Source organism: Mastacembelus armatus, unplaced genomic scaffold, assembly GCF_900324485.2.
Source record: "Mastacembelus armatus unplaced genomic scaffold, fMasArm1.2, whole genome shotgun sequence".
In the NCBI taxonomy this organism is placed as follows: Eukaryota; Metazoa; Chordata; class Actinopteri; order Synbranchiformes; family Mastacembelidae; genus Mastacembelus; species Mastacembelus armatus.
The window spans coordinates 93,540-115,226 of NW_022872909.1; the positions used below are offsets into that span (position 1 = coordinate 93,540).

Genomic DNA, 21,687 nt, shown 5'->3' on the forward strand with positions numbered 1-21,687 from the left:
TACACATTAAACACTGATTTCATAGTTTCCACATTAATGCAGAATGCATGAGTAATGTGCTTGTTTAGTTCTAAGGAAGAACCAAAGAGGATGAAGAGCCCATCACACTTAACAGGTTTAACACAGAAGTGCAGCAGCAACATTGAGGTGCAGCAGAGGATGGTTTTTGATCCATCGACCTCTTGGGCTGTGTGGGTGTGGCTTGTCATGCTGTTTTGTAAAATACAAAATTATTTCTAAGTCTGGATGACAGTGTTAAGTCATGACCTTGTTTACAGTATACCACATGCGAGCCTGACTAGCTCAGTACTGAGCCTGAGACTCTTAATCTCAGAATTGTTTTTCAGCCCCATGTCAAGTTGGACCAGTTTCAAAAGAGCAATTCAAAGTAACAAGCTCTTGTATATATATATATTTAAATCTATATTCCTCTGAAACAGAGGGATACAAATGCTTTAACACCACTTTTGGAATGCATGGAGCATTTCAAGGCATGTCTTGGCAGTAAATTTTCTGAGTCGTAATGAGACTAAAACTGAAGTGCTGGTGTTTGGACCTAGTGGAGCCTGTGTTGACCCTTTCCCTGAGACGTGTTCCCTCAAACTTTATGTAAAACCAACTGCTAGAAACCTGGGTGTTTTATTGGACAGTGATTTTAAACTTGATAAGCAGGTCAACTCTGTTGTCAAGACTTTTTTAACAAGAAAAGATCATGAAAAGGTGATACATGCTTGTACTTCAAGCCAGCTTGATTATTGTAATGCCCTCTATGTTGGTGTTGGCCAGGCCTCAATTGCCAGTTAAGTTAATTAGGATTAACTTAACTGAACACACCTGAATCAGGTAATCAGGATTGGGCAGGGACTGTTAGAAAACAATCAGCCCAGTGGCTCTCAAGGTCCAGGGCTTGGCTAGGACTCTGCACTAGTCATTTATGTGTGATCAATACTTTGATTTATATGCAATACTGCTAGTGCTTTGCAGTGTCCATAGTGTTTGATGTGTATGATTTTAAAGCATTAACACTGGCCAGGAATCGAAAGTGGGGCAGCATGTTGGCTTAGTGGTTAGCACTGGTGCCTCACAACAAGAAGGGCCTGCATTCGTAGTCCGGTGGGGGCCTTTCTGTGTGGAGTTTACATGTTCTCCCTGTGCTTGTGTGGGTTTTCTCCAGGTACTCCTGTTTCCTCCCACAGTTCAAAAACATGTATGTCAGGTTGACTGGGTATTCTAAATTGTCCATATGAGTGAGTGTGAGTGTGTGTGTGGTTGTGTGTCTCTATGTGTCCCGTGATGGACTGGTGACCTGTCCCTGCCTTTCACCCAAAGAGAGCTGTGACCCTAATTAGCAATAAACGGGTATAGATAATGAATGAATGTTCTATTACATGAGTTTCCTGATATGAAGGTTGAGTCCAAACCTCAAATGGACCACAGGTTTTTAAAGGTTCATCTGGAATAATGTGATGTCGTATATGTTGAGCATCGTGTAGACACTTGGTGGGAAATAAGAAGGAGGCTGCTGAAGTTCTTCAGCACAGTCATGATCCTTTCAAACCTGTTGTTTGTTTGTGCTAGTCCAATTCAGCGAACCAATGTGTAAACCTGTTTCCCTTTGGTTCAGTTTTACTTTACACAGAGAAAAATCCAGGTGAACCAAAAAGCATCACTGCAATTCATGTTGGAATGTTCCCACTGCTCATTGGTTCAACAAGTTTGGTGCAGGAAAAAAAAAACATGAACACAGGAAAAAGATCCAGGTTCTGTACTGGTGAATATTCCTATGAAAAAGATTTACTCTGCAACATGGAGAAACAGAACAATTGGCATTAGCTCATAACTGTGTTAATTTACTGGGCAATAACAAAATACAACTCTGGCAAGAAAACACCAAAAAGTGCTTCACACACTTTGCAAAGTGAGTGAATATTCAGCATGGAACAACAAAATAATGAGTTTCAACTTGCTAAATTAAACTATTAAAATTAAACTATTCTGGGGCAAGAATGAGAACATGAAACAAAAGAAGTTATGTTATGCTAATTTAGAGATTTATGAGAAGAAAGCCAGAACTCCTAGCAAAGTTGTCATGGTTTCATATCCCACCACTGCCCAGAACTCCTCTCTTGACACAGAATTCTGCAAAGCAATTGTGCTTCTGTATCAATGGGTTCCTCAAAAAAAGGGCACTCCACGTCTCCAGCCTCTTCTTCAGTCTGAATGTCAATTGGCTCAGAAACAACTCAGGGTTTATAAAACCTGCCAGCAAGCAGGTTTGGTTCACAGAGTAAGGTACCATCAGTTACTGACTCAGAGTCAATCTGAACACGCTTTGTGGAACCAAAAACCTTGACTATCCCTCATCTCAGAGTTTAACAAACTCTGGGTTTTCACTAAATCCACTTTCTGAAACAGGTCCCTGTACACTGTGCTACGCTGAACCATAACCTAACCTCTGTTACTATGGAAACACTGTCTTAAGACAGAACTGACATCAACACAAGACTGACAACACACTGTGTTTGTTGATTTCTTCTCATTCAGATGAGACATGATGTCAGCAGTAACCTAACCTAACTGGAACACACACAGCAACAGTTTTCTCAGTCCTCAAAGTCCACTAAGGCAATAAAACACATTAATGTAGTGAGTTTCTAAGTAACATATCACTGCTGAAAGGAATAGAACCAGTGTGGACAGACCTCAACAGAATTCAAGCCCATCACTTTAACCACTCAGCCACAACAACTTGCTCAGGTGTTCAATTAGATATATTTAAAACGTAAAACAATGTGTTGTTTTAAGAATTGGAATATTTCATTTTAAAAAGCAATATTTAATATTGGTCCTGTGATGGACTGGTGACATGTCCAGTGTGTACCCCTGCCTCTCACCGAAAGAAAGCTGGGGTAGGCTCCAGCAGATCCTTGTGACCCTACTTAGGAATAAGCGGGTATAGATAATGGATGAATGAAGGCATATTTAATATCATCAAAAACCTGAGAAACAGGAAGAATTTGTTTTTAAAAATCTCCCTAGTAAGGTTCTTTTGATTTTCTTTTACATTATAAGGCTCCAGCAGATCTCTGTAACCCTAGTTAGGAATAAGCAGGTATAGATAATAGTATTTGTTCTCTGTTTGGAAAACTTTTAGGTGATTGTATTGTTAGTAAACGTACAACATGTGTATTCTACTTATACAAGCTTCAGGGTGATTATACTGTCAATGAATGTATGGTCAGTACGGGGCTTAAACCCATGACCTTGATATTATCAGCATCACCCGCTAACCAACTGAGCTAACCAGCCAGTATCAGTCTCCAACCCAGCAAAGTCAAGCAGGAAATATTGGGATTAATGTTTTGTTCCCAGACAGCATGGTGAATGAGTGGTTAGCACTGTTGCCTCATAGCAAGGAGGTTCCTGGTCCGAAACCCTGCAGTGGCCTTTATGTGTGGAGTTTTCATGCTGGTGGGTAACATTAGACTGTAAGTAGACTGTTACTATTGCAGAATAGTGTTTATACTAACTGCTAACTGAAGTGAGCTGACTGCAACAGTCATCCAGGCCAGGTAGCTCCTTCAGCAACAACAGAGACTGACTGTTACACACTGAATGTATGTCTGTATAAATATAAACCTAAATATGAATATGAATGCTGCTAAACAGAGAATTGGTGAGATTTTATTTGAAGGGTAGCACACTGGCATGTGGCTCATTGGTCTAGAGGCATGATTCTCGCTTCGGGTGTGAGAGGTCCAGGGTTCAAGTCCCGGATGAGCCTGTTCTTCATTAAGAGGTTGTGAGCTTATTGAGAAAAACAACCCAAAGTTAAGTGTATTTTAACCACATCTGTACTAGGTTGTAGACTGACTTACCACCTTAACAGTAGTTGGGACCCACAGTACATAGTACAAACTATCATTTGGACAAACAGTTCATTGGAGTCTGAAACTTTCAGCATTTTTCCTGACCCTCTGGGTTTTTCAAACTAATCTGTTTTTTAATAGTCTAATTTTGAATTTTCTCAAAATTCTGACTTTTTTTGCTAGGAGTTCTGGCTTTCTTCTCAGAAATCACTAAAGCAGCATAACATAACTTCTTCTTTTGTTTCATGTTCTCATTCTTGCACCAGAATAGTTTAACCAATAAGCAGATGGAACTTTCACATGACTTGCAGTGATGCATTTTGGTTTGCTTAATAAGCTGAAGCCCTTCAGCAGTCTGATTTCTAACTATATCCTCAATATATATGACTGCACACAGGTGTAGATGGGTGGTTGGCACTTATGTTCCTCAAGAAAAACTGCACTGCTTGTTTTGCAAACATAAATGGTGCACCCACTGCTGACTAACTGGATCAGGTGTGGGCCATCAGAACCTACTTAATTAGTCATCCGCCCTTATCTGAGACAGGATGGTACAGCTTCTGATTGGCTAAACACATCTGATACAGGCAATCACTAGTATAAAGGTGAAGGAACGAAGGTTGCACCCTCCTGTTCTAGATGAACCATAAAGAAACCCCTGCCTCGTGTGAGGTTTTAACTCACGGCCTTCAGATTATGAGACTGACGCACTGCCAACTGCACCAATGAGGCACAAAAATCTGTGACACTAGACAGTCACATGTCAACTACTTATAATTTAGCTTATGTACAGTTTTTATCCATCCATCCAGCCATGATCTACACCCACTTATTCCTAATTAGGGTCACAGGGATCTGCTGGAGCCTATTCCAGTTTTATATACACTTTTTAGTATTGATACAAAACATTAAAGGAAGCACACAGTGGTTTGGTGTTGAACTTTTCCATAGATGCATAAACTGAACACTAGACACCAAGTCTCTTTTCTTAACTGCACAAACTGCATGTATAGTGAGTAATGCGCTTGTTTGTGGTTTGTGGCTATGTCGGACTCTTTTCCTGACCCTCTGGGTTTTTCAAACAGATCTGAAAATGTCCCACTGTGACTCAAATGTAAAACATCTCTGAAGCTCATGATGCTCATTAATTGAAGCTTCAACAGCAAAGTTAGAAAAATCAATGAGTGATGCAGCCTGTGACAGAACCAAACTCTTTTCTTACTTTAATATGATGATAGTTACTAATAGTTAGTCCAAATAATACTGCATTTGTTAACTGGAGTTGAAGTTGACTGCTCATGGATCAACTAAACAAGAGATTCTGCTCTGACAAGTAAAAAGATAGACCCCCTGTTTAGACCAGCGTTCAAACAGGTAGCAAACAAAGTCTCTAATCACTTGCTTCACAGAGACAGTCCTGGAATCATTGAAAGAGATCTGGTTTTATTTATTAAGCTCCACCCACCACCCCAGTATTTATTCAGCATTCCAGCAATGTCTTCAGTAATTCAACACATCAAATGGAGCTACAAAGAGTTTGGGTCAAAGCTCAAGTTGAGTTTTCTGAGACTGAGATGCAACAGTGACCAAAAGAGCCATATATGTACTGGTTTCTAACCAGGAACCTTTCGTGGGTGAGGCAAATGTAATGACGACTACACTGCAGAAACTTCTGATAACAGTTTTCATTTCATATTTACTATCGGAGTATATTTAGTAAATTCTTACAATGTTAAAGATGTGTAGGAGCAGCATTATAGTTTTCATTTCCCTTGAATGAACCCATAGAAAATTAATTATCAGGGCTTTCCTTTTCATTTGCCTGAGGACATGAGTCTGGGAAATGCAACACTGTACTCTGAGCCCATAGGACACTTCTATTGGAGACGCTAAAATCAAGTGTTCCCAATGTGCACATTAGTTTGAGGAAATCATAAAGGAAACTTCCCATATTTAGTATATATGTAGTCAACAACTGTGTTTCTGTAGTGTAGTGGTTATCATGTTCGCCTCACACGTGGATGGACCACACAGGGAGATCCCAGTGGATTTTGAATTCATCACCTAAACCTTACCAAACATCACATCATTTAGAATGAAAACTTACTATGTGTTGTGTGTCCTGCTTTGTGTAACAGAGACAATATGGTGAAGGGCACAAGCAGATATTTTGTACATGTAAACATTCCAGGATTTTTACAGAGACGTTTACTACAATCCCACCAACATTGGGCTCATCTGGGAATCGAAACCTGGACCTCACACCCAAAGCGACATTCATACCCCTGGACAAATGAGCCAAGTGTTGACTTATTATCCTTCACATAACAGATCATAATTCCTCCGTTTTCCTCTTGTTTCTGTTTTAGGCTTTTTTTTTTGTTTTTTGCAGTTGTATTTCATTTCAAAGTCATTTATAATCTCAATCTCAAATCTCAATCTCAAATGATTTATGAACATTAGCAAAAGACATAGTGGTTTGACTATTACTGTCACCATGGAACCACCATATGAACATAATTCAAGTTAAACTGAGCTCTGTCCTATAACTGTGATTAGTTGTATGTCCTGCATAAAATCTAAATCCCAGTATTTCCTGTTTGACATAGATTTGTCTCAGAATAGTCTATGACTGACTGGTGACTGAATCAATGGCACAGACACTACATCATTTTGTACCTTTTCATTTTGGAACAAATTTTTAGAGATCGACTTTTACTGGAGAATTTAGTTTAGTGAACAGGAGCTGACAAACATGAATCCTTTATGAAACAGGAGAATGGTGCAAGGAGATAGGAAGGAAACAGAGACAGTCCTTCTAAACTTTCTAGGCTCAAGAGCTAAAATTAATTGTTCAGTGTGCAGATGATATCAGCATAAAAAGAAATGTTTCCCACAGGTCAGTCAGTAGAGCAGTCATCCATCTATTATCTATATCCGCATATTCCTAACTAGGGTCACAGGGATCTTCTGGAGCTTATCCCAGCTCTCTTTGGGATAAAGGCAGGGGTACACCCTGGACAGGCCAGCACTCCATCGCAGGGCCACATAAAGTGGAACAACCTCACACTCCTATGGGCAATTTAGAGTCAACAATCAACCCGACATACATGTTTTGGACAGTGGGAGAAAACCAAAATACCCAGACATTTACGCTTAGGGCAAAACCATGATCTTTAGTATGAAAGCCCTGTATTTTTGGTTGTGGTTGTAATGAGTATGAATGATTCACAAAGTTCAAAGTTAAAAACTGCATGGCCAGTATGGGACTTGAACCCATGACATTGGCGTTATTAGCACCACGCTCTAACCATCTGAGCTAACTGGCCTGTGTATGAACATGCAGCACATTGAAAATTTCAAACAGGAAACATGGGATTAGTGATTTGTTGAAAAGCACAGAGAAAACGAGGTCAGAGGAGTAACACTCACTGAAGGTGCCTTTGGCTTTGTCCTCTACACATAACTCTCATCAGCTGCTCTCTGTGCTCTTCAGAGAGTCTACCAGCTACTATGTACGAGAATCCACGGGTTATCACTATCGATGGTTATTACCAGCCATTCCAGAAACTGGGTACTCACTTCCCTGTCATTCCTCACTGCAGGCTGACCAGTAGACTCTGCTTGTAGTGGTCTACTACATCCCCCTCTGGCCCTGGATGGTGATGGGCTCCACAGGTGTCCTCCTCCTGAAGTTTATGATGAGCTCCTTCGTCCACGTTCAGGAGCAGGTGGTTAGGCTGAGACCACTCCACAAAGTCTCTGATCAGTGTCCTGCACTCTGACTTCTTCCTCTGACATGAGCTTCTCTGAGGAGGCTGAGCAAGGCAAGAAGCACAGCTCACACTGCCCATTTTTTCAGACAGTAGGCATCAACTCAGCACATCAAATGGAGCTACAAAGAGGTCAAAGCTATCTGTGGTAAGCTCAGGCGGACTTTTCTGAGACTGATATGCAACATTGAGTCATAAACTACGTTTCTGCCTTGTTTTGAACCGGGGAGCTTTCACACGTGAGGCAAACGAGATGACTACTACACTACAGAAACTGACACAAGGGATGTATTAGCACCGCCTTTTTAAGGCTAAAGCACAATAGAGAAAATGCCTAAAGAAACTGGGATTGCTGCTCCCTTCAAAATACTGACCAGGTCGGGCCCTGTTTAGCTGCTAAAATCAGAAAAGACAAGGCTCTTGTAGGACGGTATGGCTGTGGGCCACAGACTTTGTGATGAATGCAGCATTTCTTGATGCTAACTGACAACACCGACCGGTTCATACTAGCTAGAATGTAAATGCTTTGATTTTTGCAATTTAGTATGGGTGTGACCTATCCTGGCCCACCATACTACTAAACGGTGCACTTGTATCTGCATATCAATTTCTTCCTTCAAATACCTTTTTTGTGTAGAACACACCCTGACATTTTTGTGTCTGGGTATATTCTTCCAGGTTCGGTAACATGAAGGGAGAGCAGCAGGTTATCCAGCAATGTTTGGACTTACTCAGGGTTTCTGGTATCACCAAGCGGGTTTATGGTAACCATATGTTTTGTTCTGTGGTGAGGACAGCATTAAATAAGACTCCCCATCAGGGAATCGAAACCGGGACTTCTGCGTGACAGGCAGAGATACTGTCCACTCTATCTATTAAACCTGTTAACACAAACCAGTTAACCAGACTTCAAGCATGCCATCCATCCATCCATTTTCTGTACCTGCTTTTTCCTGAAAGCCAGGGTCACGGGGATCAGCTGGAGCCTATCCCAGCTCTCTCTCAGGTGAAAGGCAGGGGTACACCCTGGACACGTCACCAGTCCGTCGCAGTTCAAGCATGCCTAACTGACATAAAGGCCTGGATGACCAGTAACTTTCTACTTTTAAATTCAGAACCAGAAGTTATTGTATTTGGGCCTAAAAACCTCAGAAATAACTTTTCTAAAGTTATAGCCCTGTTAGATGGCATAGCACTGGCCTCCAGCACTACTGTAAAAAACCTTGGAGTTATTTTTGACCAGGACATGTCCTTTAACTCACACATAAAACAAATCTCTAGAACTGCATTCTTTCACCTGTGCAACATTGCCAAAATTAGGAACATCCTGTCTCAAAATGATGCAGAAAAACTAGTCCATGCATTTGTTACCTCAAGGCTAGATTACTGTAACTCATTACTATCTGGATGTCCCTAATATCTCCATAAAAAGCCTCCAATTAATCCAGAATGCCGCAGCTAGAGTCCTGACAGGAACTAGCAAGAAAGATCATATTTCTCCTATATTGGCTTCTCTTCATTGGCTCCCTGTAAAATACAGAATAAAATTTAAAATCCTTCTTCTCACATACAAATCCCTTCATAATCAAGCTCCTTCATACCTTAAAGACCTCATAGTACCATATTATCCTAATAGACCACTTCGCTGTCAGAGTGCAGGTCTACTTGTGGTTCCCAGAGTTCTCAAAAGCAGACTGGGAGGCAGAGCCTTTAGTTATCAAGCTCCTCTCCTGTGGAACCAGCTCCCAGCCTGGGTTCAGGAGGCAGACACTCTCTGTACTTTTAAGGCTAGACTTAAAACCTTCCTTTTTGACAAAGCATATAGTTAGGGCTGGCTTCAGGCAACCCTGAACCATCCCTTAATTATGCTGCTATAGGCCTAGACTGCCCGAGGACCATTGGTGCACTGAGCTCCCACTGAGCTCAAAAGTGGGGCAGCGTGTTGGCTTAGTGGTTAGCACTGTTGCCTCATAGCATGAAGGGCCTGCATTTGTAATCTGGTGGGTGCCTTTCTGTGTGGAATTTACATGTTCTCCCTGTGCTTGTGTGGGTTTTCTCCAGGTACTCCTGTTTCCTCCCACAGTTCAAAAACATGTATGTCAGGTTGATTGGGTATTCTAAATTGCCCATATGAGTGCGTTGAGTGTGTGTGTGGACTGGTGACCTGTCCAGAGTGTACCCCTGCCTTTCACCCAAAGAGTTGACCCTAATTAGCAATAAACGGTTATAGATAAGGAATGAATGTTCCATTACATGAGTTTCCTAATATGAAGGTTGAGTCCAAACCTCACATGGGCCATGGGTTTTTTAAAGGTTCATCTGGAATAATGTGACGTAAACAAACCCAGCTTTTTCTAAATAGTTAAGTTACTAATCTGAGTTCATCCCTGTACATTGATAACATTCTGTCTCTATCTTTGTGAAGTCATTTTCTACTTGAATATGTACATGTACCAGTAACAAAATTTTTACAGCACAAATGGAGCACAAACGATTGAGACTATTTTTGTGAAGTTTTGCGTTGGGTGGGAGGCCAACTTCACGGAGGTTGTCCAGTGTTATGTTGGTTTTTCAGGTTGAATGTTGCTAAGGGGCTCATTAGAAGCAATAGTCCTTGTAACTAGTAGTGTAGCTGTTGTGGTGGGGGCACGGGTGTAGGCTGGGGGGGTGGGGGTTCTGGGACGCTGGAACACACCGTTGAGCCTTCTTGGTGTCGTGGGCCCCACTCAACGAAACACCATTTGATGAGAGGGTGCCCACCTGATGACCCTGTTGACTTGCCTCCACTCTTGCACCCACACAGGAGCTGCAGGGCGGAGTAACACTAGGTTTAGTTGCAGATGTAGTGTATGAGAGGGTGGTTACAATAGGTTAGTGTAGGGTAGGGTATTGCTGTGGGGCCCTGGAGATTTATGACGGCATGGCCTGATAACCTCCTCCTTGGGGCCACATGGCAAGACAGGGAGCTTCCATGGGAATGCTCACCATTTCTTGGCACAGTCCATCGTGTATTACTAACTTAACTGTGTAAAGATAAGTCATCTTAAAAGGGGACACATTATTTTGATTTGCTGTTCAACTATATTACAGACTGAGAAATGTCTGATGCTGCTGAGGGGACAGATGCCTCTGTCTGTCTCTGTGGCGCCAAGTAGCCACTCTGTCCAGTTTCTGATGACATACTGTGTCAGTTACAGGGTCCTATGGTGTAATGGTTAGCACTCTAGAGTCTGAATCCAGTCATCTGAGTTCAAATCTCAGTGGGACCTCTTTAAGAAAAGCAGCAATAATAAATAAAACATTACTTTTCTGAAACATGAGATATCAGTCAATGAGTAGTGAATAAAGGAAGTTCAGCTGCACATTCCATATATTTCAGCTCCACTGTTACATAGAAAACAGTTCTAGCTCCCAAAGAACAGAGTCTCTGAATATAGTCAGACTAATTCATAAAGATAAATCTGACCTTAATGTTGTCAGAACAGTCCTGTTGTTGGTGTGTCAAGAAGTCTAATATGATCTGTGTTGCAGAAAACTGAAAAAAGATCACTCCACACAGATAGCCATTGATCTACAGTCAAATGCTCTACCACTGAGCTATACCCCAGAACTACAAGGTACATACTAACATCCTTTACTCTTCTACTGTCTCTCCACAGGAGTGTGTTCTTTCACCATTTTTTTTCTGTATATGAAAGAGTATCAAGCTACTACTGGACTACAAACAGCGCTATAAGCATGTTTAGGTTCTTATTTTACCATGTACGTCAGAAATTGTGGCATATTTTCCTACTATATATTATGTGAAAACCAGTATGCAAGGCAAGTACTATGTCCCAATTAATAGTATGCAAAAAATAAAAAAGTAACAGGATGACTTACTACTTCTACTAATTCTAAAGTGTGCATACGATGGACACTCTGCTTTCCCATGATGCCATAAGGAGAGGAGTTGTCATATTTGAAAATGGCAGAAAGCCCCGATGGGAAAAAACATTGTTCATTGTGTTTATATTGCACTTGTTTGACAACTTCTACGTTAATGACTTTCTTATTAAAAGTTTGAACAATGTAAATCAATGAGATGATTTTGTGAATCGGCTGTAAAAAGATGTTTAATCATTATTATTACTGAGCAAATTAAGCTAACATCAATGCTATACATCAGCTTAACAGTGCTTTTTTTAAGGTGCAAGTGTCATGAGGCGGCGGGACTCCCTTTCTGTTTTTATTTCACTCCTACTCCTACCCCCTCCTTTCCTCCAGCCTTTTCCCCTCTCGGGGCTTATTGTTCACAGGTGCGCGAGGCGGGACGACTCTCCAATCAGCAATCACCTTCCCGTCAATAAGAAGCCTGGTTCCCTCCGGTCAGAGCGCTAGTTCGTCGTCAAACTTTCCCGGTAGCTTCGCAACCGATTGTTGTTTTGACCGCTTGGCAATTCTTAGACTAACTACTTACCTCTTCTCCAGGTTCTCAGCCTCGTCTCGCAACCTGTGGAGATCTCCGCCCCGACCGACAGCCTCTCTGGCGACTCATCCGGGGCCACCGCCCCGTTTCAGCTCCTCAGCACAATCTTAATAAACTCTGTTCTGCTTGGCATCTGCTCGTGGGTTCCTGTGTCTCGCTGACACGCACACACACCGCCTTGACAGCAAGTTACATGCTTACACTTTCACAGACACAGAAGTAGGAACTTTCACTACCCACCGGTACTAGAACTTCGTAAACTATAAAAAGAAAGAACTTCCTAAATAAAGTTGACTCCATGAGGATAATCAGAACCTGACACAAAAAGTTCAGTCAATGCTCATTCACAGCTGCAGGATGAATAACATTCAGCTACACTGAGTATGTTTACATGGACAGCAGTAATCTGACTATTGACCTTATTCTGAATAAGACAATATTCTGATTAAAGTGTTTACATGAGTTGATTTTAGAATATTCCTTACATGTTCCCATTACACGTTATAGGGCATAGACAAATTATCTATCCATACACATCTGTCAGCCTACATCATGCTGTCTGACTTTCTTCCTTCCATAATTACATGTTGGCATTGGCTATCATCATACAGTTCGTTATGATTCCGTTCAGAGTCGTTCTAATGGAATTTGATGACCATGAATGGAATGAAAATTTTAGCATGTGTGTAGGTATCCTGTCGCATTTTCCCAATTTTGTATAACATTTCTTTTTATGCTGATTTCATCTGCACACTGAGCCCACACCTCAAGAGGAGACTGCAACCTGAATGCAGTGTCCTAGACTGCTCTAACATCCTGACAGTTACTGCACCCTGAACGTGGGAATTTTGAATCGATATAACACTTGGCTATTTAGAAAAAGCTGGGTTTGTTCTGCAGTGTAGTCGTCATTACATTTGCCTCACCTATGAAAGGTCCCTGGTTAGAAACCAGTACATATATGGCTCTTTTGGTCACTGTTGCATCTCAGGCCAAGAAAACTCAACCTGAGCTATGACCCAAACTCTTTGTAGCTCCATTTGATGTGTTGAATTACTGAAGACATTGCTGGAACGCTGAATAAATACTGGGGTGGTGGAGTGTTGAAATAAAGCCAGATCTCTTACAATGATTCCAGGACTGTCTCTGTGAAGCAAGTGATTAGAGACTTTGTTTACTACTTGAAACAATGGTGGTTTGAGCTCCACCAAAGCTGTCACACTTTGTCATGGCAGCATGTTTATCTATTCAGTTAGATTCAAAGCTTTACAGAAGAGGATTATGGGCACTATATTTTGTTCTGAGGAAAAAGTCCCAATTCTGAGAAGAAAGTCAGATATGGGAAAAAAAACTTCGAGTTGGAAGATGGAATTCTGAGAAGCAAACATAGTAAAATCATGCAATAATTGAGCCCTCTGCTCTACTCCCTCTTCACCCACGACTGCGCCCCTGTTTATGGCTCCAATGCTATAATCAAGTTCGCAGATGACACCACAGTGGTGGGCCTGATCAGAGAGGAGGATGAAACAGCTTCCTACGTACCCTGAAGAAAGCTCACCTATGCTCTAGGATTCGAACAGACTTCTACCATTGTACCACTGAGAGCATACTCACTAACTGCATCTCTGTTTGGTACGGCAACTGCAATGCTGCTGATCGCAAGGCACTGCAAAAAGTAGTGAAATCTGCTCAAAGGATTATTGGCTCCCAACTCCCCTCCATCCACGACACATATCATAAACGCTGTTCAAACAAAGCCAAATCCATGGTCAAGGACGCCACCCACCCAAATCATGGTCTTTTCAGCCTACTCCCATCTGGCAGGCGATACAGGAGCCTGCGCTCCTGCATCAGCAGGCTCAGGTACAGCTTCTTTCCAGAGGCTGTAGCACTGCTGAACAAAACTTCACCTCCTGTCTAGCATTTGCACTTTAAGCTATTTCTAGTTACCTGTTTACTTTTTACTATTTGCACTGGTACCTGTTTACATTGACTGTATTGCACTGTTTATCAGTTTACATTACTCCTACGCTGTTTCACCCAGGACTTGCACTGCTAACACCCCATACTATACATTATATTTATATATATAGATATATTTATTTTGGGGCAGCATGGTGGCTGAGTGGTTAGCACTGAGTTTGCATGTTCTCCCTGTGCTTGCGTGGGTTTACTCCGGGTACTCCGGTTTCCTCCCACAATCCAAAAACATGCATGTCAGGTTGATTGGTGACTCTAAAATTGCCCGTAGGAGTGAGTGTGAGTGTGTGAGGTTGTCTGTCTTTGTGTGTCTATATGTGGCCCTGTGATGGACTGGTGACCTGTCCAGGGTGTACCCCTTCCTTCCACCCGAGAGAGAGCTGGGATAGGCTCCAGCAGATCCCCGTGACCCTGAGCCAGGAAAAGCGGGTATAGAAAATGGATGGATGGATATATTTATTTTGTTTTATATTCCATAGCCTGCCCATATACCTGGGCAATATATTGTACATATATATTTCATGCATATATTAGTTATATGGAAACCTGTATTTATTCATCTATACACTGTACATTATTCATCTCTATTGTCTACACAACCATACTCTACCTGCACTTGGTACTTAATGCTTCTTTGCACTTCTGGTTGGATGTCCACTGCATTTCATTGGCTCTGTACCTGTACTCTGCTAAATGACAATAAAGGTGAATCTAATCTAATCTAATCTAATCTAATCTAATACTAGTAAAACATATTTAAAATGTAACATTTCTAACGAATGTACAACACAATATGCAAACATTCAATAACAAACTGATTCATCATCTGGACTTATATGCACTGATATGTATTGTACATTGTTTAGACAGTCAGTGGGAAATCAAAAGGAGAAAAGTGAAGTGCTTTGACACAATAACTATGTCCTGGGTGGGTTCTTGGGCACATCTCAACCTCATGAAGGTCAGCTGGAAGTTATTCTGGGAATTCTGCACAGATCATGTATTTCAAACATCTGTTTCAATGTGACAAGGTGACAGTGGTTAAGGTGATGGACTGCTAATCCACTGTGCTTTGCACGTGTGGGTTCAAATCCCATCCTTGTTGTGAAAACTGGTGTTTGGTGTTCAAAGATAAAAAATGTGACATTAGACAAAGACTTGAGTATATCCTTTGCTTCAGTTTGGAGTTAGAGCATGTATTGCATTTGTGTAGTATAGAGGGAGAACCATAGTAGAATAAAAGTGCATTGATGTGGCCACACTAACAGACTGGAGTACCTGTGCTGATGAACTTCCTTGTTGGAGTAGTAGCAGAGGACGGTTTCAGTGCATCGACCTCTGAATTATGCAACAAAACAGAAAAAAAGATGTGTTTCTCTTTACCTTAACATGAAGCAAAGCTCAAACCAGTTCTCTGTACAACACTGAACCATAAGCTAGACTCAGTTAATGTGGAAACACCATCTGAAGGTGTAACTGACATCAACAGAAGATGTGATCAGGCCAATTTTGAACAGATACAGACATTAATGCTAATGATGATTCCTAAAGGAGACCTCGTTGTTGACACGATTCAAACCTGCACGGGGAGACCCCAATGGATTTCAAGTCCATCGCTTTAACCACTCAGCCACAACAACTTACAGTCAATTTGTTATATTTAAAACAGAAAAATGTGTAAGTATTTGTTTTATTTTGAAAAGAAACATGTCTCTGCACATAAGTGTAGGTTAAGGTGTGTTACTAGGTGTGAAATCTGTGCAGCAATAATAGGAAGATATAGTCATTTGTCTATTTAGTACTGAGGAAGAACTGAAGACAAGAACCTAAATTCTGAATTAACACCAAACATCATGGCTGAACTAGCTACAAAATGCCCAAACTAACTTCTATGGACAACAAAAAGAAATAAAAGCTTATAATAAACTGAATATGAATAAATAAATGTGTCAAATGGTTTTCTACATTGTTGTAGAGTTGCATGGATTTCTTTCTGTATTTGTGTTTATTAATGGGACCGGAAGTCCTAAGCTCAGCCTAAAGTTGGACTGGTAAAGTGTTAGAGCCAGACAGAAGCAAATGATTCCCAGCAAAGACACATGCAGCTGCACTAACCTTCACTGAGTGACAGATTTGTAATGATGGAGAACACAAAGCTTTCTGAAGGTCTGAGTCCATATGGAGAAAAGTGAGTCACTGTTTGGAAGCTCTGACACAAGCAGAAATGTGACACCTGCTGGAAACTCACTGGTCCTGCATTTGTCTGGATGAAGTCAATCTGAGACTGTTATGAAACAATGGTCTTAGTGTTTGAAGTTCAGTGAAGTTTCTATTGTGAATGAAGCAGGAATAAATGCTTAGAAAGTCTAGAAAGCTTACTTTCAGAGCCTAGAAAGTCCAGAAGGACGGTCCCTGTTCATATTTCCTTCCTGTCTCCTCTCTCCATTCTCCTGTTTCATAAAGGATTCATGTTTGTCAGCTCCTGTTCAGTGAACTAAATTCTCCAGTGAATGTCTGTAATAATATTCCAATAGTAACTATCTGTGATCAGTTGTATGACCTGCATAAAATGAGATGCTGTACATTTTTTACCAGTCTGTTGTTGCCAGTGGCAGTATGGTGGTTGAGTGGTTAGCACTATTGGCTCACAGCAAAAAGGTCATGGGTTCGCAACTAAAATCTACTATTACACAGATGCAGAAATCGAATGTGTCATCAGCTCTTGATTTTACATCCATCCTATATCAGCAGATACACAGAAAACAAAACCTAAACAATATTCCTTCAAGCCGGAGTTGAACCAGCGACCTAAGGATAACTGCTATATCAATCTACAGTCCTCCGCTCTGCCAACTGAGCTATTGAAGGAAGCACACAGTGGTTTGGTGTTGAACTTTTCCACAGATGCATAAACTGACACTTAACTACACATTTGATACCAAAGCTCTTTTCTTAACTGCAGGATAACTGTCACTTCAACCTACAGTCCTCCACTCTACCAACTGAGCACCTTGGACAGCATCAACAATGCTGCAGTTTCATTGGCTATGACTCCTATATACAACTGGCCCCTGTGTGGAAGGCAGCTATGCTCACCACTACACCACCATCACTGTGTCCAAAGTTTTTACTACTCTTCTGAGGTATTTTCCATCCACCTCATCTGTTCTGCTCCTTGGCTCCTGTACTTCTGCTTATGGAAAACATGTCAGTCAGGAAAGCAGGAGTGAAAGGATGACAGCACTTTTGCAGTTCACACTCACTCTGTCTATAACACATTCTGCTGTCTTTGTCTGGACTGAGTTCATACGTGTTGTACAACCATGAAAGCAGATATCTGATAATACAGAAGTCTGAAGATTGGGCTTTAAAGACTTGTGGAGAATGTGGGCATCGATCCCACTACCTCTTACATGCGAAGCAAGCGCTCTACCACTTGAGCTAATTCCCCTAGATGTCAATCACACCGATCCATAATTCAATTTACTTAAATCCTTGCACTCATACTGCAACAATTCACACATTTTATATATTGTGTATATAAAAAATATTGATCTTTTTCTAGCCTTTTGATTTATTATTTCTTGTCTTTGGTTTATATCAAACCTACTCTCTTCCTTTCTTAAAAGTTTAACATTATTTCATTCTTGTACATAGACAGAGCTAAGTGAACTGGAGTCTTCTTGTTTGTGTGCACAAACTTGGCCAATAAAGATGATTCTGATTGTTTTATTTTAACTAATGTTGCTTTATTACCATGTTATTTTAGAAATCTTCTTGATAGAGAGATGCCACAGTGTTTTTATGTTTTTTGCCCAGGAGCTTCTGACAGGAGGAAATTCTGAGAAAAATGAGAATTCTGAGAAGAAATAAGCAAATATTTAGAACAATAGTACAAAATGACAGATATATGCAAAAATACTAGAAAAATATTTAAAATGTCGCATTTCTTATGAATGTTAACACATTATGGAAACATTCAATAACTGATTCATCTGAATTCAATTCAATTTTATTTGTATAGCGCCAAATCACAATACAAATCATCTCAAGGCACTTTACAAAAACTAAAACTAAAACCCCAACAATTCCCTTATGAGCAAGCACTTGGCGACAGTGGAAAGGAACTTTTGTGCATTGATATGTATTGTACATTGTTTAGACAGTGGGAAATCAAAAGGAGACTAGGCACAATAACTGTATGTCCTTAAAGCTGGGTTTTTGGACAGTTCTCAACCTCCTGAAGGTCAGCGTGGAATTCTTCCCTGATCATGTACTGTGAACAGTAATAAAGCTATGGCGGGGTGACTGAGTGGTTAAATTAACAGACCACTAGTTTGTTTTGTAACTCATGTGTGGGTTCAAATCCCATTCTTGTTGTGGACAGTGGACAGCAATTATAGAAAAAATTGAAATAATTGACCTCTCAGATTTTCTTATCATCTTCAGAGCTTTACAGTCCCACTTGTAGAGGAGCCAGGCGTTAATCACAGCAAGGTGATGGGTGTGCCAGAAGATGTAAATGTACCAGCGGTGGGATTTCATGGGGAACTTGTACTTGGTAGCAAATGAGTCCAACAATCCACACCTCCCATGTGTGTTGTTGTAGGTACCAACAATGTAAGGCCTCTCAACATCATGAGGGGTTTGGTAGCTGAATCGCTGAATCTTCTGCACAGGTTCGGTCCAGCAAAGGATGACACAAGTGTGACCGTTCTGTTGTCGTACCATTTGACAGTGCAGATATTCTGGTTCTGGGCAGCATGGTGGATGAGTGGTTAGCACTGTTGCCTCACAGCAAGAAGGTAGTGGGTTCGCAACCCGGCCTTTCTGTGTGCAGTTTGCATGTTCTCCCCGTGCTTGTGTGGGTTTACTCCGGGTTTCCTCCCACAGTCCGAAAACATGCATGTTAGGTTAATTGGTGAATCTAAATTGCCCGTAGGAGTGAGTGTGAGTGTGTGAGGTTGTCTGTCTTTGTGTGTCTCTATGTGGCCCTGTGATGGACTGGTGACCTGTCCAGGGTGTACCCCTGCCTTTCACCCGAGAGAGAGCTGGGATAGGCTCCAGTAGATTCCCGTGACCCTGGCTTTCAGGAAAAAGTGGGGACAGAAGATGGATGGATGTTGTGGTTCCCTACCACTCAGACATCATAGCTTCCTCTCCCACTTATAAACACTTTTATCCAATAGCATTGTGAGGACAAACAATAGAAGAATTGAATTTTAGAATTGTTAAAAGTGATGTTGTAATTCTGCAACAGTGGGCTTTACATGGTTAAATTCATTCTTGTAGTGGTCTTGGTGAATAAAATTCAGGTCCTGGTTCTCGTTTATCATCCCACTGCTGTAGTGGTCCTGGTCCCAGAGGCCGGTGGATCTAAACCATCCTTTGCTATATCTTTAGATTATGATACTGACACAATGACACAGTTGGGAAGAAACGGTGTGTTGGGGATGTGAGGTTCCATTCAGAGCTGATGTTACTATAGCTTTACTTCAAACCCAAGTGTCAGAAAACTTCATTATTGACTAATCAGCCATAAAATTAACTATAACATCTATTCCACTACAACCAAGTGTTTATATACTATGTTAACATTACTAAGAATCTAAAGGTTGAGTCATAGCAACTGGACTTTCAGTTTTAAGGCCTCAACGTTTCACCACCCATCCAGGTGGCTTCATTAGTCTAAGAGAAAGTTGGACTGGAACCTGCAATTTATCTGACAGAAATACATTGGAACTGAAAGTCTAATTGCCACGACTAAACCTTTGATAATTTGCTTTTTTTTTCTCTATCTGACTTTTTCTCAGAATTCTTCTTTTTCTCTGAATTGTGACTTTTTCCCTCAGACAAATATCACAGTGCCCATAATCCTCTTCTGTAAAGCTTTGAGACTAACTGAATAGATAAACATGCTGCCATGACAAAGTACAGCTGACCTGGTTGAGCTCAAACCACCATTGTTTCAGTCAAATAAAGGCACTTGAAGACTTGTAACACAGAAACACTGGAATGACTTTAATACTTCACCATCAAAGCTGTGCTATTAGTTTGGAGGTATGACTTCTTGACTTTCAACTCATTTATGGGCAAACTGAATAAAGAGGAATCACCAAAAGGTAGACGTCCCTGGGTGGACTTGAACCACCAACCTTTCAGTTAACAGCTGAATGCGCTGACCTTTTACGCCACAGAGACTGTCAGTGGAACATTTTTCATTTTCATTTCCTCTCTTAGCAACACATTTTCAGACCTGGTTTCCCACTGACTGTCTAAACAAAGCACAATACATATGACTGCACATAATTTCAGGTGGGCATTAAGAAGAAGCCCTGTGTGAGGTCTGACCTTTTTATATCAGGTTCTGATATAAAAAGAAGAAAGTTCCTCCTTTTATGATTGGATGTTCTGAGAACAGTAAGATGTTGATGTGCAGGACCACAGGAGTTTTTTAAAGCCAGATACCTTCTCACCTTGGACACAAACAGTTCCTTCAGTCCTCATAGTTCACCAAATGCCGAGTTACAAAGAAAAGCTTGACACACTCCTATGGGCAATTTAGAATAACCAACCAACCTGACATACATGTTTTTGGACTGTGGGAGGAAACCAGAGTAGCTCAACACAAGCATGTGGATGATATGTAACCTCAACACAGAAAGACCCCCACCAGGTTTCTAACCAGCCTGAGCCTTCTTGCTGTGAGGCAACAATGTTAACCACTCATCCAAAGTGATGCCCTTGCTCTGAATCAGTATGAAGCAAAATGAGTGACTGTGTAGAAGCACCAACACAGTCAGAAATGGTCGCATCTGCTGGACAATCCTCATCCTGCATTTGCAGATGTAAGGGAGGGTCCAATGGCCGTGAGGTGTCATGTAAAATTCCAGCGTTTGTCTGAGAGGCCTGCAGGTTGTACGGGGTCAGTCATGGGGGAATGTTCAGTTTTCCTGCCTTAGACTATGGTCTGAAGGGCAAGTCCTGAACCCTTTTTGTAAAGGCATTTTTGGACTTTTTCTGCTTGTTTGGTTTAAATACCGACAGTTGACAGATATTGGTGACCCACCTCATGGACTTTAAGACAGTAACACCAACCTGTAAAAACTCAGCTGAATCAATGTTGTTTAAAACTGTCAAAAAACAAAAAAGAGTATCTCATCAGCGGTTAGATCTCAACAGTCTCAGACTTCCCTGTGTCTTACTGCAATCCTATATGTTCCTGTTTTCTAATGTTTGTCCTCGCTAGTTATCCATATGTAGTTTCCCAAAGGAAACACACATACAGTCAAGCCCAAAATTATTCATACCCCTGGCAAATTCTGACTTAAAGTTACTTTTATTCAACCAGCAAGATATTTCTTGATTAGAAATGACACAGGCGTCTCCCAGAAGAAAATTAGAAGAGGCATCATTGTGGAAAAAATATATTCTTTTTTGTTTTACATTTGACAAAAAGTGGCATGTGAATAAAAGTAACTTTAAGTCAGAATTTGCACAGGGGTATGAATAACTTCGGGCTTGGACTTGTATGTGAATCTTCCAAAGAAAACATTTCCATTCCATTGCTTTTGTTCCAGATTTAGCTAGGAAACCA

At 41.0% G+C, this 21,687-nt stretch overlaps 6 non-coding genes across 6 annotated transcripts; 1 reads left to right on the forward strand and 5 right to left on the reverse strand.

Moving 5' to 3' along the window:
* The first annotated feature begins 3,712 nt into the window (after nucleotides 1-3,712).
* Nucleotides 3,713-3,784, forward strand: trnap-cgg (transfer RNA proline (anticodon CGG)). Its single transcript has one exon. It is a non-coding gene; the product is annotated as a tRNA-Pro (tRNA).
* A 3,340-nt stretch (nucleotides 3,785-7,124) lies between these two features.
* trnai-aau (transfer RNA isoleucine (anticodon AAU)) lies at nucleotides 7,125-7,198 on the reverse strand. Its single transcript has one exon. It is a non-coding gene; the product is annotated as a tRNA-Ile (tRNA).
* Nucleotides 7,199-15,648: 8,450 nt separating this feature from the next.
* Nucleotides 15,649-15,730, reverse strand: trnas-uga (transfer RNA serine (anticodon UGA)). Its single transcript has one exon. It is a non-coding gene; the product is annotated as a tRNA-Ser (tRNA).
* A 1,140-nt stretch (nucleotides 15,731-16,870) lies between these two features.
* trnay-gua (transfer RNA tyrosine (anticodon GUA)) lies at nucleotides 16,871-16,958 on the reverse strand. The gene is given in 2 exon segments: nucleotides 16,871-16,906; nucleotides 16,922-16,958. It is a non-coding gene; the product is annotated as a tRNA-Tyr (tRNA).
* A 510-nt stretch (nucleotides 16,959-17,468) lies between these two features.
* trnaa-cgc (transfer RNA alanine (anticodon CGC)) lies at nucleotides 17,469-17,541 on the reverse strand. Its single transcript has one exon. It is a non-coding gene; the product is annotated as a tRNA-Ala (tRNA).
* A 2,676-nt stretch (nucleotides 17,542-20,217) lies between these two features.
* On the reverse strand, nucleotides 20,218-20,291 carry trnan-guu (transfer RNA asparagine (anticodon GUU)). Its single transcript has one exon. It is a non-coding gene; the product is annotated as a tRNA-Asn (tRNA).
* Nucleotides 20,292-21,687: the final 1,396 nt, after the last annotated feature.